The sequence below is a fragment of the Procambarus clarkii genome, chromosome 58 (assembly GCF_040958095.1).
Source record: "Procambarus clarkii isolate CNS0578487 chromosome 58, FALCON_Pclarkii_2.0, whole genome shotgun sequence".
NCBI lineage: Eukaryota > Metazoa > Arthropoda > Malacostraca > Decapoda > Cambaridae > Procambarus > Procambarus clarkii.
This window is the reverse complement of record NC_091207.1, coordinates 20,100,166-20,107,320: the sequence shown is the minus strand read 5'-3', so window position 1 is coordinate 20,107,320 and position 7,155 is coordinate 20,100,166. Positions and strand designations below refer to the sequence as shown.

Below are 7,155 nucleotides of genomic sequence, written 5' to 3'. Positions count from 1 at the left end.
AACAAACAGTGTGGCCAGGAAACAGTCGTACAGATGTCGGCCTTTTGGCCAATTCCATGGTTCAGTGGGAGCCAACAATTTTATTTGTCAGAAGAGTCTGGTATTCTTTTTTTTTTATGTATATGAGAAAGTTTTTAGTTTAATTTTATTGAAGGCTGGAAAATTTGTTCCTTTTTACAGGTATTCCATTAGTCAGAATGGAAACATTCATTGTTTTAAAAACAGTCAATGCTATTGACAAGTTACATGTTAAGCCATCCAAAAGTTTGCTATTCACTTGTTATACCCTTTTCACACTGTTTGCTTAGGAATATATATCAAAATTAGTTACTGGTGTTTCTAGAGATGTTTAACCTGACCAGATTTGCTTTTATAAATTTTTCCCAAGTGTGACAATCAAAGTCAGAGGAAACTAATGCCTGATATGTTTATCTTTGTAGTTGCAAGGGAAGATGACTTTTGTGAAACAACAAACACATAAGAAAAAACTGGGGGCCAAATTTCATTACAGGTGATACTATAACTTTGGTGATGTTTTCTACAGTTGACAAGTTAGAATATGAATTAACAACTGTGTGAACTCTTGAAACACATTTGTAGAACAGAAATCAAATTCTGTCCTTGTAGTAACGAAGCACTACAGCCACAACAGGTACCTGCCAGCCACATCCTAAGAGTCTGGCTTCATTGGCCGGCACTCGTAGGTCCTGTCATTGTGGTGTAAACCGGATTAATATGCCCTTATTGCCCTTACCTGTTGATATTTATCTAGACTAGTTCACTATGTTAGGTAGAAGTTGAGTACCATTGTTGTAATCTCTATTTCCTCTCTTGCCTTTTTTGTATCTGCTTTCAAGTAGTGTAATACAAAGCTCAACCTGTTGTAACCCTATCTAGGATGGCTGATAATAACTACACCAACTTGTGACCTTTCCCCCCAAGATCATGCCTTACCAGTGTTGTGCGGTGTTGTAGTTCTTAAGGTCGTGATTGTGTTGTGACGGTGCCACACACACCTCTGCTTCAGGCAGGTATGGAGCTTCTATACTGACCATGGGTTGCAGGTTCCTGGCACAAAGTCTGTAATTGTTTAATGTTACTCTGGTAACACATAAAGGGCACAAGTGTAATTTAGAAATGGTGGAATTCTGCAACCGACGGTAGGTCTGATGTGTAGACTGAACGTAACCGCAGAATCACATTTTGTTATATCAATACGGTTGTTCATTTTCAGTGTTCAGTAATTGGCCATAAGGAGTGGTAGCACCATGCTGGATAAACTAAGCTTGTTTACTGTTAAAACTTTATTCATTCACTGGCGTTATAATTTTTTGTAATGTACTAGCCATTTACTCAAATAAGATTAAAAAGTTAAGGCTTCCTGTGTAGTATAGTGGAAATAATTTGTTGTCTTGTTTTTGTCACAAACAGGAAGCAGTTTGCTTTGTACCTGGTTGTTATCCTCCACCTGGCATATTAGACGTGGGCTGTTAGTGAAATGTCGGCTTGTACTTAATTGTTTATCATCACTCTGTATGGCATAATAGAGGTGTTGACAGCACATACACGGCCTTTGTGGTAATGCTTGCTTTTCCAATACAGTGAATGATGGATCAACATCGGTGTTCAGTGCAGCACCTAAGAGTTAGCTGCCAATTAGTTGACTGTATAGGTAGCACAAGAGCATTAAATGTTACCTTTCAAATTCTTGTAGCCAATCACTGTGTTGCAAGGGAGCACTGAATGGCTTGGACAATACATATCTCTTGTTGATACTACTGTGTAGACACTAGTGAAGCTGTCAGGTCCCTCCAGCTACCTGGGTCCCTCAGTAGACTAGTCAGGGCTCAGCTAGCCAAACAGTCTGTGGTCTTGCTGGGCCTGTCCTGGTGGCATAAGGCATCAATGGTGCGGGGCTGGTAGTTGTCCTCCACACACCCCTGTCCTGGTGGCCAAGCTGGTACCCTCTCTGGGTGTTTAGGTAGCTAATGTAGTGATTGTTGTGCAAAGACCACCAGGATGTGTGAATGTGTGGTTGGGCAGTTGCTTGCCACTTCTAGTTAGTGCTCGCTGTGCTGTGTAGATCAACAACCCATAGGTTAAGGCGGACTTAGTGTAGTACTGAGGGGGGCTTCCCCTTCGTCTTTCACTCTCGGACTGTCCCTGTCGGTCCAGATGAAATGCCACAGTCCTTCTGGCAGATGCACAAAAGTTACCTGGCAAATTACCTGAAAAGGTATTTGTTGATTTTTGCAGCCAACATTCCAGTTGTTGACTCTTGAAATGTTTATCCTTCCTTAGTGCCACAGCCCATGCCTGGAGCCACATTTCATCTGTGACCTCTTAGTCACAATACATCGGTGATAAATTGGGACCCTATAACAAAGTTTTATAATTTCTTCACTTGCATTGGCCTTTCTGAAGCATGACTTCGTTCGTATCTACTTAAAAAACAAAGTTCCAAAGTCTATTTTTTCACCTTTCTACAGTCCAAAAGAATATGTAGTGTGTGGGCGGGCGGTGGGTTGGTGAGCCCGCGGGCCCAGACGGAGGGGGTAGGGCGGCCACCAGTATTATGCCTTGCACCGTCTTGACCCGCCCTGCGCCCCTCTGCTTTTCTACTAACGTTAAGAGTATCATAACCCAGTTCTCTGCTGTTGACACGTTGACTACTTACCAAGAGATGAAACATTCCACTATTTTTGCTGTTTTTTCTATCTGTTTGTATCATGTTACTTTTGTAGTAGCGCTGCTTGTAGATTGGGCCTTGGGCTGGGCGTGGGTGTGAGCTTTTGTCTGTAGCTTTGCTCACTGCCCAGTCTCTTGCATGCCCACCAGATGTGTGTTGCTATTTTTGCTATATGAACCTCTTCTGTTCACAAAGCAGTAGTTGATCATTATTGTGCCTAGTCCAATGCATCAGGAAAAAGTGTCATGACCAGAACCCAGAGACAGGACGAGCAAGTCCCCCTCTTCCAAGTGTTACATTAATCAAAATGTGTACTTAAAAGTGGGTCACTTTAGCCAGGGAGGCTTTAGTCAAGAGCTGATGATATCCCGGAAGTTTGGTGTGCTCGTCCTGACTTTGCCGCCCCCTGAACCAGGCCAGGGCGGTGCCAGTAACAACTGTGTACAGTGTTTACGGCAGCTTTGTAGAGATCTGTGTTTGTAACCATGTTGATATTGTTTAAGGTCCAAGTGTGTCAATTACAGTCATACATAACTCATGTTACCCACTTAATGGTCCCGTAGTATGCAAATGCATTATATATTCATATAACCATGTCTAACACAAGAAAAAAATATGCCATGTCTGTCAGTTGTTCAAAAAAGTTTTCCTTTTATTTTGGTATATGAGAGCTGTTACAGAATCAATACTGGACTTGTTTTAACCTCTTGTTAACCTAATATTGTAGTAAGGTGGGCCACGGGGAGTGTTGATTTACCTATAGTAAAAGCACAGTAGGGTCAATTGCTCTGAATTCTAGATTGTTTTGGCACAGTTACTTACTATTAATTGTTTATTTTTGTTTTTGTTAATATTTATCAATGCCATATGGTATAAACTGTCCTCCCCACAATGCACCCTAAAGTGCTCTGAGACCAAGCAGTATTTGCTTGGATTTGTTGGTCTTCCAAGATGTTGGCTGGGGAACAGTGAAGCACCAGCTCCAGATCAGTTCGGACATTGCGTCCCCCCTGGCCCACCTTCATTGTTGATGTGTTAAGACGCACCTTTGCTGCAGGACTATTTAGTGATGCGTTGAGGCACTCGGTCCTCCTGGCACCGTCAGAAACACTTACGTTATGCTCCCATCACTTTTAATCTCATGTCTTAGGATGTTGTTGCTGCTCTTGAGCAACAAGGAACTATCCAATGCCTTTCCTTGACCCCTCCTTTCATTTAGCAAATATATACCCTGAAATATATCTGTCCAAATGTTACCAGATTGAATCTCCTTTCAGTAAATTGATTTTTGAAGATAACCCAAAATCTTGTAATATATATATATATTTTTTTTTTTTTAACCTGGAGAACTTCCTTAGGGCTTAGGTCTTTAGATATTTATTCAACCTTTATTCCTTACCCCAGATTATTGGTGCCCCCATGTAATTTTTTTTTCTGTTATTAAACCTGCTGGCCCTTTGTTGATTATATATTAATTGTACTTGCCAACAAAGCAGGCTGGTAAAGGGACCATTCCAAGCTAATTGATAGTGGTGTCTCTTATATCCATACCAAGAGTTGCTGGTTAGTTAGGCCAGTGCTATGGAATTAATCCTAGAATCTCTGTGGTCAACAAACATGGCATACACAAAGTAGGGAGTGTACAAATTTTAAGTGTTTATTTTTCTAAATTTCTTAAGTCTCCAATAGGATATATTTACATTACCCTGTTTCTATTGCTCCTAGTTCTTATGGGTATGTACATACACTGTGGTCACCTTCACTATGTTTAGTTTATTACCAAAGATGATTAAACGAAACGTCTCAATTGATCTGAATATGTAATAATTTATACAAATGGAAGCTGATGTAGTTCGCCGAGTCCTTATATATAGTAGAGCGACACGTGGAGGAGAGTAAAGTCTTGACTTAGTTCCTTGCATGGTTATCTTCATGGCTTTGAAATGTACTTAAGAAACATTCAGCTTATGGCATTTAGTGAATGATAAACTTTTATTGCATTTTCTTCCAGTGAATTTAATAACAGTATACTTGCATAAAAGAATTATTTTGCATGCTAGGTAAAAAAAATATATATATATATTTTTTTTTTTTGTTAAAGTTTGTGCTAATTTCTTGCATGTAAATTATTTTTTAATTTTTTTTCATAATGATCTCACTTGTAAAGTTGTGGTAGTGAATTTGAGGCAAAAGGAACTAAATCAGCTTCACTTTGTGACTCACCAGGTTTAGTATTTGCATTTTTTGTTGTCTTTTTATAAACTGGAATGGCCCCATGATTTTTATGTTGTCAATGATCATATTCTGCTATCCAAATCATACTCTTAAGGATATGTTTTATTTAGTTTTTTATTTTTATTCTCAATATTCCTTCACAAAGAAATATTTAGAAAGATTTTATCGTCTTTCATGGCGCAAGTTTTGTTGAATGCTGTAATGGCTAACCTAGAGAATTTCAATAAAGTATTTTGTTTGACTGTAGTTATTTGTTTTTCTTGTCCCCTTATATTAACTCTTCACAAAATGAGCAGAAGACAAGTCTTTCTTTTCAGGATGCAAGTTGTCAGTACAGCAGTACAGTACTATATAGGCAGCTTACTGGCTTAGTACACTCATGATTACACACACATTTAGTGGTTACCTTTTGACAATGTGTTGTACTGGCATATATTTGTTTCCAGGACGAACTTAAGCTCACGACTCCAGCAGCAGTTGCCTATTGCAATGGCTCTTGAACTTCTTGCCTATCATGCTTGTTCTTGAAACTATATATGGCATCAGCTTCAACTACTAACCCTTTCATCTTATTTCACTGCCTTCTTTACTCTAAAGTCTTCTCTAAAATACTTATGGCTTATCCAAGATCCTACCTTCCACCTGCATCCTTGTTCTTGCTCAATTTATGGTGTGTTCATGTTGCCAATGCCTCAAAGATTCTTGTGTAGTTATTTTGTTCTATTCTTTTTTTTGTTCCAAGATGGAAAAGTTTAGTTCTCGGCCTTTCCTTGTTCAGGGACCAGTCTTGTAGCAAATCTATTTTCTTCAATTTTCATTTGTTTCCGGTGGGGATTCCACACTGGGACTACATATTCTAATATGGGTCTAACCTAGGCAGTGTGTAATATCCTGACATCTTCCTTGTCTGTGTGCCTGAAAGCTACCCAAATGTAGATGCTACCCAAATATCTACACTTATGTGCTTCCTTTTAGATAGGTGTTCTCTTCCCCACTTCGGTATGCTACCAGGTATTCTAGCATCGTGGGTAGAGTAGTATTGAAGGCTTTACAGTTATTTCAGCCTTCTCTTCTGTTTAACCATTGACATCTTGACATGAAGTTCTAGAAGCTTATCAGACACCATTTTCCTTCAAGGAATCTTGTTGAAGATTTGTCATGCAGTTTGTCCATTTTAAGTGTTCCACTACCTGGTTGATGGGGTTCTGGGAGTTGTTCTACTCTCCAAGCCCGGCCTGAGGCCAGGCTTGACTTGTGGTTTGATTACACACTATATCACTAGCCTCCTGATTAATTCATACAAGGCTTTACGTAGTACACTCCCTGACAAATTGTCTGTAAACGTTTGAAACGGCATCGGTGCCTCGTTCCCTCTCACTTTTGCTATTGCAAGTGTCGCAACATACGGCACGCATAGACGCAATAAAGCACCTAAATTATTGGGATCGTCTCAAAGCCCTCCAAATGTACTCACTAGAAAGAAGACGAGAGAGATATCAAATAATATACACCTGGAAGATACTGGAGGGCCAAGTACCAAATCTACACAGTAAAATAACAACGTACTGGAGTGAACGACATGGAAGAAAATGTAGAATAGAACCAATGAAGAGCAGAGGTGCCATAGGCACAATCAGAGAACACTGTATAAACATCAGAGGTCCGCGGTTGTTCAACGTCCTCCCAGCAAGCATAAGAAATATTGCCGGAACAACCGTGGACATTTTCAAGAGGAAACTAGATTTATTCCTCCAAGGAGTGCCGGACCAACCGGGCTGTGGTGGGTATGTGGGCCTGCGGGCCGCTCCAAGCAACAGCCTGGTGGACCAAACTCTCACAAGTCGAGCCTGGCCTCGGGCCGGGCTTGGGGAGTAGAAGAACTCCCAGAACCCCATCAACCAGGTATCAACCAGGTAACATGACTGACATCCTGTTAGACTTGGAGGGTCACACTTGCATGTACTGACTTTGGTTACAACAAAGGCTTTGTAGCATTCTTTTTTTGACCTGAAAAAAGGCTTATGAAACCACATGGATATGCAATATTTTAAGCCAAATTGCATCCTTTTAGCTTTCATGGCATTGTCTTCCTTCAGGGCTTCCTCTCTTCCTACATTAACGTGCTCCCTGGTACTTCTTTTTGACACTTAAATAATTTGAGTAATTACCTAGGTGTAGTTACAGGATGAGAGCTACGCTAGTGGTGTCCCGTCTCCCCAGCACTGTCATAT

General features: G+C 40.3%; 1 protein-coding gene across 2 annotated transcripts in view; it reads left to right on the top strand.

Annotated features, from left to right (window-relative positions):
• LOC123767955 (brain tumor protein) overlaps positions 1-5,170 on the top strand; it is a 109,356-nt gene extending 104,186 nt beyond the window's left edge. For both annotated transcript variants that reach the window (XM_045758161.2, XM_045758162.2), the window contains exon 4: positions 1-5,170. This exon is cut by the window's left edge and continues 1,335 nt beyond it. The gene's annotated coding sequence lies outside the window, so the exon portion shown is untranslated.
• Positions 5,171-7,155: the final 1,985 nt, after the last annotated feature.